General features: G+C 37.9%; 1 long non-coding RNA gene across 1 annotated transcript in view; it reads left to right on the top strand.

The window, feature by feature from the left end:
* Positions 1 to 496: 496 nt before the first annotated feature.
* LOC111546903 overlaps positions 497 to 12,020 on the top strand; it is a 172,666-nt gene continuing 161,142 nt past the window's right edge. Inside the window, exon 1 of the long non-coding RNA XR_002732966.2 lies at positions 497 to 557. This is a non-coding gene — a long non-coding RNA (uncharacterized LOC111546903). The remainder of the gene's footprint in view (positions 558 to 12,020) is intronic.

A 12,020-nucleotide genomic window follows, 5' to 3' on the forward strand; every position in this document is an offset into this window, starting at 1 on the left:
TCGGCCTCCCCAAGTGCTGGGATTAAAGATGCGAGCCACTGCCCCAGCCTCCTTTTTCTAAAGGAAAAAAAAAAAAAACTATTTAAGAAATGGTTTATAGTTGCATCCTGATTCCTGGGTGCTGGGGGAGGAAAGGAAGAAACAATTTAACCTACTGATTCTACTAGTCTACTCCGGACTCAGCTCTCTATGTATAACATGAAATCCAGATTTATTTTCACCCGAACTAACATTTGGAAATAATAATATTAAGTATTAATGAATGAAAATATTTTTCAACCCTAGAGTAGTTTAAATCTTACTGTATTATATGCTCTATAGGTACTAAATTTCTATTTTGCATTTCATTACATGTATATAATTAATAGATTGATTGCAATAGTTTGAAGTGTGTCTTTTTTCCCCTACTACTTTAAGATGCCATTCTTGTCTGGTTACCATAGAATCCTTGGAATCTGCATTGCAAGGCACATAGTAAGCAGTCAAGAGTATTTGTGGTTCTACTGATTGAAGTTATTCTGTCTTGTGATTCATGCATGGCACGTGTATAAGTCAAAGTAAAATGAGCAGTTAAACAGATATACCCAAATTCTCAGTGATAAACAATAGTTTTATTGTCAGGGATCTAGACAGGTGATATTCCATGCAGTCGCTGGTGACGGGGGCTTTGACAAAACATCTCACTTTTCCCCAGGTTGAGAGGTTACTGATATCCAATGGGCAGAGGGGGAAGAAAGAGACATATGGGAGTACACTGCTCAGAGGATGTGTGCACTAAAATCTCAGAAATCACCACTAAAGAACTTTTCCATGTCTCCAAAAACTATTGATATAAAAGAATGTAAAATAAAAAAAAAAAGAGAGAGAGAGAGGCGGTCACATGGGAGATCATACAGAAGATCTTGTAGGCCACGCCTGGAAATGACATACCTCCCTTCTACTCATATCTTATGAAGCAAATCCAGTAAGTGGCAACTCTAGATGCAAAGTCCTCTGGGAGATGCAGTCCCTGTCTAATCTGGGCCACTCCTCCTTGACAGTAGGGTCTCCTAGCAGATTTTTCTACCATGCAACTCTGGTGGACAGCTGGCTCTCTATGCCACAAGACCATTCAATTAGTTTATTTCTACAGCTCTATACACCACACACACCTGCCTCGGCTACATTATAAGCAGGTGAAAGGAAAGAGATTAGATTCAAGTTTGAGTTTTAAAAGGATTTTACTTTGTCTTCTCAAAGTCACCATTTTAGTGTGGCCAGTGTAGATTACTGCTTTGTGTTTTAAGAAACTACAGAGCGAACAAACATTTAATTCGTATTTTTGATCAATTGTGAGGACCTTAATATATTATACACTTAGAGACTTACCAGATCTGTTTATAAATGTCACATAGAAAGAGAGAGTGCTTGCTCAGAGTTTTCAAGAGAATATCTCAAACCATTCAACATTCAAAACAGAGAACAGTTCTGCCAGAAGATTAATCTTCATTCTCACACTGTCCTTGGTAAAATTTGAAATTACAACCTCAATTCCTTGACTCATACCAACAAAGGAATATTTCCAAAGGCTTGCTTCTCTTTCACACCAAAATTTCAGTTTGTTAAAGCAAACAATATCCTCCCTTTTGCAAATGCTTACTGCATTTCAGGCTATTCCTGAACCTTACATTTCTGGTCTTTCTTACTAATAGTCAGCTGTTAGATATTTTGGCCATTCAAAAAAGGAGATTTTGAAATTTCTAATTTCATAAAAGACTATCTCAAGATGCTGAATGATAGCCAAGAACTGGGAATTGTGGAAATTATTGCTTCTGTGATTTCAAATTAGAGCTCACAGTATCTTTGGCATAAGCTACATAAAGAAGAACATCATGGCACTGAGTGATTTAAACATGATAAACAGGTACAGGTGATGTGGTTCTAACCAAATCACTAATGTACTGCAGATTAGACAGAATTAATGAATTTTATGCTGCGGTCTCTATAAATGAGCCAACAAATATGCAGCAAAATCTGAACTGCAGCCTTGAAATAAAGAGCTTAATGTAATTCAGTGCTTATTGGTTGCCTAGAAACTAACTTGGAAGGGGGTTGGGAAGGGAGGACTAGAAAACACGGAGGGTTCATAGGTTTAAAAAGGAAATTATTAACTCTGAACTGCTTGGGGATGTGATAGATATACTCCACAATGCGCTCCTCTCCCAAGAGCTCCGTAATATGTTCAAGAGCAAGGTTAGGGGGCATGCAGAAGAGGCTGCCATACAATGACAGAGCAGTAGTGAAGGCTTTGGGCAAACACCAGCATATACAAACCTCCACAGTTGCTGCAACCCATGATCATCTCAACTTGTTGACAACCTGCAGCTATGGGTAAAGCTTGCCTATTTGCTTTTCCTAAATTATTTTTCCCAGAAACATATAGCTTGGGACTTGGTTAATACATGAGACATTTTCCCAATTCATTATATCACTAAGGATATTTTAAAAGGTTATTTGGGGCAGGTAGGGGATGGGGAGACAGAAGACAGCTTAATCAATTTTATATTAAGAAAAGTGGGCCAGGTGTGGTGGCTCATGCCAGTAATCCCAGCACTTTGGCAGGCCGAAGCAGGCAGATCACCTGAGGTCAGGAGTTCGAGACCAGCCTGATCGATATGGTGAAACCCCGTCTTTACTAAAAATAGAAATAAAATAAAATAAAATAAAAATTAGCCGGGCATGGTGGCAAGCACCTGTAGTTCCAGATACTCAGGAGGCTGAGATAGGAGAATTGCTTGAACTGGGGAGGTGGAGGTTGCAGTGAGCTGAGATCATACCACTGCACTCCAGCCTAAGGGACAAGAGCAAGACTGTGCACGGGCTGAGAAACGGGGCACACATATTCAGCAGGAAGCCTTTTGGAAGAGGAGAAATTAACCAGTTTGGATGTTTTAATTGCAAACCATGTGATGTGAGGGGCTCATTGAGACCACTCATGTTACAGTCCCATTGCTAGTTCAGCTTCTTTTCTTTATTTGAATATAGAAACCAAGGAGGAGGAGATGATGAGATGATGCCCAGGTGGCAATTCACAAGGTGGCATTTCCTTTAAAACTTAAATAAACGGCCCTCTCAATTTTAGAGCAGTGCATACACAGGAGGTACTGTGCTTTAACGTCTCGGCTTCAAAGAGTTGCTTAGGGAGGACATACTTTATCCTAATTATTTTTGACAGGAATTAGGTCAGATTAATTAGTTTAAAATTCAGCTGAACAACAACGTCTTTGCTAATTACTTCAGGGTTCATACATAATTCATTTACAGTAGCAAAAAAAAAAAAAAAAAAAGGAAAATACTGGGAAAGAATGCTACCTAATACTGACCCCTTTGATGGGCCATTCATAAAAGAGGACCCTCTGTGACCCAAAAGGTGTGATGAGGAGCAGAGAGTTCCGTGAGCATTTTATTAAGTATGAAGATGAATATTTATTTATATAAATGTGCATTTTTAGGTAGCTTTATGTTTTTAATTACTTATATTTAAAATAAACATTTATGTATTTATTTATTTGTAAACAGTGTCTCCCTCTGTCGCCCAGGCTGAAGAGCAGTGGTGCGATCTCAGCTCACCGTATCCTCTCCCTCCCGGGTTCAAGTGATTCTCCAGCCTCAGCCTCCTGGGTAGCTGAGATTACAGGCATGCACTAGCACACCCAGCTAATTCTTCCATTTTTTAGTTGAGATGGGGTTTCGCCATGTTGGCCAGGCTGGTCTCGAACTCCTGGCCTCAAGTGATCCACCTGCCTTGGCCCCACCTGCCTTGGCCCCCCAAAGTGCTGGAATAATCGGCGTGTGCTGGACCTAAATATATTTTAAAAAATACTTTAGAATGTAATGTCAAGGTAAGACAGAGTAAGAGAGTGAGTGATGAGGAAGTGAGTTTTAGAGAGAAGGTAGTCCTAGCTCAGTCCCTTACTATAGGCAATGCACATAACTGCTCTGAGGTTTCGAATTTTTTTTGTTATTGCTGTTAAACTAATAATAGCATTTAGCACCTACTTTATGGTCTGTTGTGAGAATTACACGAGATAATGTATATAAACCTCAGCACCTGACAGAATAAGTATTTAACGTTTGTTAGTTATTGTCGTTTCTATAGTATTATAGGAAATTAAATAAATGTTTGCCCTACTACCTACACACTTCTAAGCTTGCCCCCAAATTACTTTAAAGTGAATTATACCTTTTGCCTCAGATTGCATTAGAAAGGCTGCTTTAAATTTAGAGTCAATTTTCTACAGGGGGAAAAAAAAGATGGACTAAAATATTTCAGTAGATTAAATATCGACTAACATTAAGCAAAAACCAAAGGTGTTTGGGAGGTCTTGGACAAATATCAAATAGTAGAGTGTAAGTATGCATTATCTGTCCAGTGTCCTACTCAGGGATAAGAAAGCATTTTAAAATCTTTTATTTATGAAGAGAATCCCAAATACAGATTGTGGAATCTCTTGATATTTAAAGGCTTGCTCACAGATTCTTTTTTTTTAAATGCATGAGACAAACAAATATATCTACATGTAGGTTCTGTTAGTCTAAAATTCTGGGCTAAATTATAACTGGATTTGGGGACATATAATCAAGCATCTAGATACATGTAAACTAAAGACGAATTTTGCTGGCAAACAAACTAGTTCCGGTCTCTGGCATTAGGACTACTTAGATTTTTTTTTCAAATACTAGACTATATTTACAGCTTAAAATTTGGATGGAATAGGGGCCATTAAAAATGGATGACATTGAAGGAAATAGTAATAATATTTTCCACATGTAAACCCAAGTTGAAAATACAACTGGCAACTCTATCTGTTCAGTGCAAAGTATTTTGATACTTAACACACATGTTATCATGATTGCTGCTACTTTAATTCCCACATCTCCCTGGCAAAATAATTGAATAGTCAAGAGAATAAATGTCTCTCACAGCATGTGAGGCAAAACCCAGGATGGTTCAGATCACATTTGGCCAAAGAAATGCTTTCTTATTTCTCTTCTAGAACTGTGTGTCTGAACACTATGATGGGCTGTCCAAAGTGTTTTATTAGATGGTTCTTCCCCCTAAATACCTGATTTCTGTATTGGAGGCATGCTCTCTTCCCTGGAAACAATTTTCTTTGTAAAGTTATAAAACAGTCATTAAAATGAGTAACTTAACAACTGCCATCAGAGAATAAATTCTGAACAGTCTGCAGCACTGTTAAGAGAAAAACAAAAGAAGGCCTATGCACTTACTTTACATGGATAAAATTTCCAATTAACCTTTGGCTATTTCGGGGAGCAAACTTTAGCTATCAATGGGGAAAAGGAAGCAGGTGTTAGGGTGGATTGGGAAGGAGAGTGTAACTATCTTGAATTGCTGAATTGCAGACTGCAGTAATCATCAAATTCAGGCCATTTCTGGTCTTACTTTTTCTCTTTGACAAAAGAGTAACAAAAGCTCATTCTAGCCTATATACTTCTCAATTATCAACTAGCTGTAATTGATATTGTTATTTCCATTGGCACTGGCAGCACAACAGGTAGTGAACATGGGTGCAGCGAGAAAGATGTGGCTGAAATATTTTCTCCAACACAGACTATCTGAGATCTTTACCTACCTTATAAAAATGTTTTCTGCATTAAATTTTACATACAGGAAGACTTTAGCAAATTTCTTGATATATTGTTACTATAAAATAATGAAGGGCAGTATCGTTGTTACTTTTGTGATTCTTATCAATATCAAATAAATTGTCTACAGTACACTGTAGACTGTCAAATAAATACAGTCAACAGTAGTTCTAAATTCAAAGATGTTTTACTTTTAAATAGAGAGCATAAACATAAGATATAAGCAAATGAGAACAGGTAAAGAAACAATTTTATAAATAGAATGTCATCGTAGCATTTGACTACACTTGTGACCACTTATACTATCATAAAATATGAACACTTACTTTGTCTTGAATGCCAACTCTAGGTTTAACTGTGTTAGGTGCTTTACCTAAGAAATTTCATTGAATCATTGCAGTATAACTAAGCCTGGTGTTATCATAATCCTCACTGTAGAGTTACAGAAACAACAGAGCTTACTACATGAAGTTCAGTAACTTTGCTCAAGTCCCCCAGCAGGTGATGCTTAAACACATGAGAGTAGGTGTCCATATCTCTGGTAGGTATGACTAGTAGACTGATACTTGTGAACCACTGCACCGCACTATATACTTTCTAAATTTGTTTGAGCATATCCACTGTTTAGTCTTTGCAAGAAAAGATGGAGGTAGGGTGACAGAGGGTGTGAAGGAAAGAGTAGATCGCTTGGAAGTTTGGCCCCATGGATTTAGGTTGACAGTACAGCAGTCTAGACCACCACTAGGGGGCAGGCTGGTGCTAATTCATATTTCCATCATTTCTGGCCTAACCATAATGTACAGAACCCAAAGCAGCACCTTACTTTGCTCCCCACTATCCAAGAGGGCACAGTTCTTTTTCCTTCAGGATAACTAAATGAATGCAGTTATAAGGGTAAGTGAATATATGCTTATTAGGGCAGAGATGAAAGAGCGTGAATGTAAAATGTTGCAGCCACATTGGAAAGAAGTTGGACCATTTCTGAGAAAGTTCAACCCAAACTTAACATACAACCCAGCAATCAGACTCCTAGATAATTATCCTGGATCAATGAAAACCTATGCTTAAAGATTTTCATGTGAATATTCATAGCAGTATCATTCAGGAATGATGGTCAAAAAGGGGAAGTTATCCAGATGTCCATCTATTGAAGTATGGATATACAAAATGTGCTCTATCCATAAAATGGACTATAAGGCAGCAATAAAAAAGTAATAAAGCACTGATATATGTTACAACAGGAGGGAACCTCTCCAACAATACACTAAGCAAACGAACTCTGACACAAAAGAACCTACATGTTGTATGGCTTCTATGAAATGTATAGAATAGGTAAATCTGTAGAGACACACAATGCATGTGTATTTGCCTGGGGCAGAATGTAGGAATGTGGATTAACAGTAAATCGATGTATGGAACATGGACCAATGAAAATGCTTTAATACTAGATTGTGGCGATGCTTGTATGCTCTGTAATTTTATTAAAAATCATCGAATTGCCGGGCGTGGCACTGTAATCCCAGCACCTTGGGAGGTCAAGGTGGGTGGACCACAAACTCAGGAGTTTGAGACCAGTCTGGTCAATATGGTGAAACCCCATCTCTACTACAAATACCAAAAAATTAGCCAGACATGGTGGCACATGCCTGTAATCCCAGCTACTTGGGACGCTGAGGCAAGAGAATTGCTTGAACTCGGGAGGCAGAGGTTGCAGTGAGCCAAGGAGGCACCACTGCCCTCCAGCCTGGGTGACAAAGTGAGACTCCGTCTCAAAAAAAAAAAAAAAAAAAAACTGCATTGTATACTTTAAACAGATGAATTTTATAATATGTAGATTATACTTCAATGAATCTGTTTACAAAAACTTTAAAATGAAATTAGGGATGGAGCACATCAGGTATGAGACAGCACATTCACTCAAGTCGTTTCTCTACTAAAAACATCCCACCCTTCAGTCCACATTCTGCTGCAGCGACTTCCTGCCCTTCTAGTCCCAACTTCTTTTATAACATTTTGCCTCTGCTTCTTGTCTCTTTATCCTCATCTCATATTCAACCCTCAGCCCACTGCAATCTGGCTTCAGCCCACATAATTCTACCAAAATTGTTCTTGCCAACTTTGTGATGACCTCCTTTTTGTTACATCCAGTGGGTGTTTTTAGCCTTTATCTTTACTCTCAGCACTCTGACCCTGTTCACCACTCTTGTACCCACTATTTTCTTACAGAATTTGTAATGTTTTATTCTCCTGGTTTTCCTTCAATACTTCTGGTTGCTTTTTTGCAGTCTTCTTTCTGGGTCCCTCTTTCTTTGTCCATCGCTTATGTTCTGATACTACTCAGGACACTATGCAAGATCCTCTTCTCATTATATTTCAGAGTGGTGTCACAATATCATCTCTACCAGAACCACTGGGTAGGGCTCTGCTTTCCAACAAGGCAGATTTGGGAACTACATTCTACACCTACTCAATGAAATACTCTGGAGGTGGTACCCAGGATTCTGAATTTTATTGGGCTTCCTGGGTAATTAATCTGACCCCAAAGTTTGAGAATCATTCCTTTATATATCATGCCTAAGTAAGATTATCTACTCCCATATGTTTAATTACCATCTGCTTGCTGACAGTCTCAAAGTTTATATCTCTAGCTCAGATCTTGTTCCTGAAAAGGACTTTGTTCATAATCCATATGCACAAATTTCTGCTAGCCATCTCACTTGAAATCTTACAGAAGGAAAACCTTACTATGCCACCAAATGATCTCATTACCTTCGCTTGCCATATTTAGTGTATGTTTCCTAGTTCGGTTGAGGAATCAACCATCACTGTTACAGATCTCACAAATCTAGTTAGCTTCCTTAACCCTTGATCCTCACCCTCCTTTACATCCAATCTGAAGCCCTCTCAATTTAATCTTCTAAAAATATGATGATTCCAGCTACTTGTCTCCATCCCCACTTACAGGTATTCTAGTTGAGGCCAATAGTATCTGTCACCTGGAACCACTATAGCTGACTCCAAATGAGTTTCTCAGCCTCTATCTTTGCTGCTCTCATTTGTCTATCATCCTTTATTCACACTGAAATGATTTTTTTGAAATGTGAACCTAACCAGGCTGCTTTCTTATTTAAAACATTTCTGTAGAATTCCAATCCTCTTAGGAGAAAGGTCAAATTCTTTAACTTGATAAAAAGGAACTTCCATGATGAAACCCCGGCTTACCACTCCGGATTTATTATTCCCAATCTCCGTGTCATCTTTTCAGGAATTCTAACTTCTAGTTTCATTGAACTCTTACTTCTTTAAAGAATGCCAACTCTTTTATTGCCTCTATACATTTGTATATAATGCTTACTAAGATGAAGTATTCTGTTCCATCTCTTTGGCTGATTTTTATTGATTTGTCAGATATTACCTTCCATGTTACCTTCCCTGGAAATTCTCCGACCCTCTAAGTTCAAATAAGAGGACTCTGCAATATGCATTTGTAATACACTATGTTGACCCCAGCATAGAACTATTACACTGCATGTTAAGTTTTCAGTTTTAAGAGTTTACTGAACTCTTCTTCCACTGGACTACAGGCTTAATGGGGGCTGGACCCAAGTGAGCAGAACATGGATTTTGCCAATATAAACCTATAGAATTATTCAATAGGGGAATGATTTTTTTTTTTTTTTGTAAACCACAATCTAAAAAAAGTGTTATAGTCACATATGTTTAACTTCCACATAACTGAAATTATAATAAAGACTAAAACATTATGTGGTGGGTTTTTGGATGACACTATGGATATCATTTTAAAACACCATTTGAATGTTTAATATAGAATAAATACAAATATATCAACATTTGGGGGAAAAGTATTAGAGAGTGTTAGCATCCTCAGAGCTAACTCAGTATAAACCATATTAAATTGTATTAAAAAATATTTTCACTTATTTGGATACAGAAAATAATGTTATAAGTTTTAAACTATTTTATTAGCACCACAAATTCAACAGCATTCTTATTTAAATAGACATGAAAAAGAGACTTGTTCAAGGTTTATTTTCCTGTTGATTTACCTTCTGAATGAATGACATTTTTGAAGTTATAATGGAGATTTCCTTATTTAAAACACATTTACCTCCTCAGAAGCCTGTTTTTGACTCTGTATATTTTGAGGTGACCTCTTCACTTATAGTGTCAAGGTGTCTCTACTAAAAATACAAAAATTAGCTGGGCACAGTGATATGCACCTGTAATCTCAGCTACTTGGGAGGTTGAGGCAGAAGAATCCCTTCAACCTGGGAGATGGAGGTTGCAGTGAGCTGAGATCGCATCACTGCACTCCAGCATTGGCGACAGAGTGAGACTCCATCTCAAATAAAAAAAAGAAAGAAAAAAAGAAAGTTCATGAAGATCAGTAAAACGGCCAAAGAAAATATAGGAATGAGAAATTCAAGGCAAAATTTGGCCCACTGCCCAGATGATATGGGAATAAACTACTTGTGATGTTTAATGGGAAGCTATAGAGAAGTTAATAGGTTTGTGAACAAATATGCCAAGCTCTCAGCTTGAGGTATGATTTCCCAATTTAAGAAAATTTCTACCCTGAGGGTAGTAATTTTTACCCAGATTTTGTCCAAAGAAACTGCCACTATTTCCTTTTTTTCTTCCTTTTCCTATTTTCCTAATGAAAGTGTTCAGTATTCTTTGGTGGAATTCTGCCCTACTGTTTGATGTCATGACACTTTCTTGTCATTTGGAGCCACTGGTGCTAACCAGAGCAGTGTAGGATAGATACTAGAAGGTGCGTTAGTACATTAGGTTATATCTCATATTCTTATATAACTCACACAATCAGCTACTTAACAGAACTCAGCTTCAAAGGTGTGTAATTTTATTTGTAGTATTTTTAAGTAATATTTTATTTTTAAATGTGATACATGCTCATTAAGAATGCACACTAACAATTAGTCACACATCGCTGTAACTGAAAACAAAAATTATTTGGAATAACTTCAGACAGGCCTGATAACCAGAAATATTCATAATGTGTGGAGTCCTTCTCAGCTACTTAACAACTGGGGTGATAATTTTGGGTCTCCTCACTCTGGTCCGCTCCTTTCCCAAACACTCAAATATTCACTTGATCATCTTTGTTTGCCCTAAAACTCTCTGATACAAGAATACAATATTGTTTTGCAAGCGGAAATACAATTTGGAAAATGAAAATGAGAAAGGAACATTCTTGGTTGTAATTTTCTTAGAGCAGAATGACATTTCAGCTCCAAGAAGAAGCATCATTTTCTTAGAAACGACACAGGTCTAGAGAAATACTGTGACTTGCCTAAGGTTGCACAGACCTAGAATCCATGATCCCGGCTAGATACCTTCAACTTCAGTCTTATTTCCACTGTATTGATTCTTTGATTCTATTTGCTAGTTCATTAGTTTGTACAATGTGATTCACTAGTAACTACAGCAAGGTTAATCCTAATAAAGTTAGTGAATTACTCTAGACACTCATGAAGCACCTGCAATGTGAAGCCTCTGTGAAGAACTTTTAAAAAAGTAATCCTGCTTTATTCTCACAACAACAAAGAAGGGAATCATAGTTATTACCCACATTTTAAAGGACACAAGGTATTTTTATTCATATTGACGCATTATTTAAGTTTCTGTAGTTAGAAAATGAAGGACCTCAGATAGGAATCTCACAAGTATGCCTCAAGAACTTGAAAACCTTAGTCTTTTTTTTTGATACTCACTCATGACTTAGTCAGCCTTTTTCTCTACGTTGGATTCACAATTTGAGTTTCTATATTTAGTCTGTTTTCTCAGAATTTAGCTGTTTACTAGAGGAGCAGACTACAAAAAGGACCCCTATTCTTTACCCCTTCCTTTGCCCTCTGCAATGTAACATTGCAGTTTCTTCCATCAAGAAGTGAGATCCCTTTGTTGACTGCTTTTTGTTTTGTTTTTGAGACACGGTCTCACTCTTTTTGCCCAGGCTGGAGTGCAATGGCGTGATCTCGGCTCACTACATCCTCCACCTCCCGGGTTCAAGCCATTCTCCTGCCTCAGCCTCCAGAGAAGCCAGGATTACAGGCACCTGCCACCATGCCTGGATACTTTTTTGTATTTTTAGCAGAGGCGGGGGTTTCCCCATGTTGGCCAGGCTGGTCTCCAACTCCTGACCTCAGGTGGTCCACCTGCCTTGGCCTCCCAAAGTGCTGGGATAAGAGGTGTGAGCCACCATGACTGTTGTATTTGGACTAGTTTTGTGACTTGCTTGGCCAATGTAATGCAACAAAAGCTAGTTAGCACATAGCAAAGCCAGGATACAACCTACAGAGTGGGAGAAAATATTTGCAAACTATTCA

The sequence above is a fragment of the Piliocolobus tephrosceles genome, chromosome 2, assembly GCF_002776525.5.
Source record: "Piliocolobus tephrosceles isolate RC106 chromosome 2, ASM277652v3, whole genome shotgun sequence".
Taxonomy (NCBI): Eukaryota; Metazoa; Chordata; class Mammalia; order Primates; family Cercopithecidae; genus Piliocolobus; species Piliocolobus tephrosceles.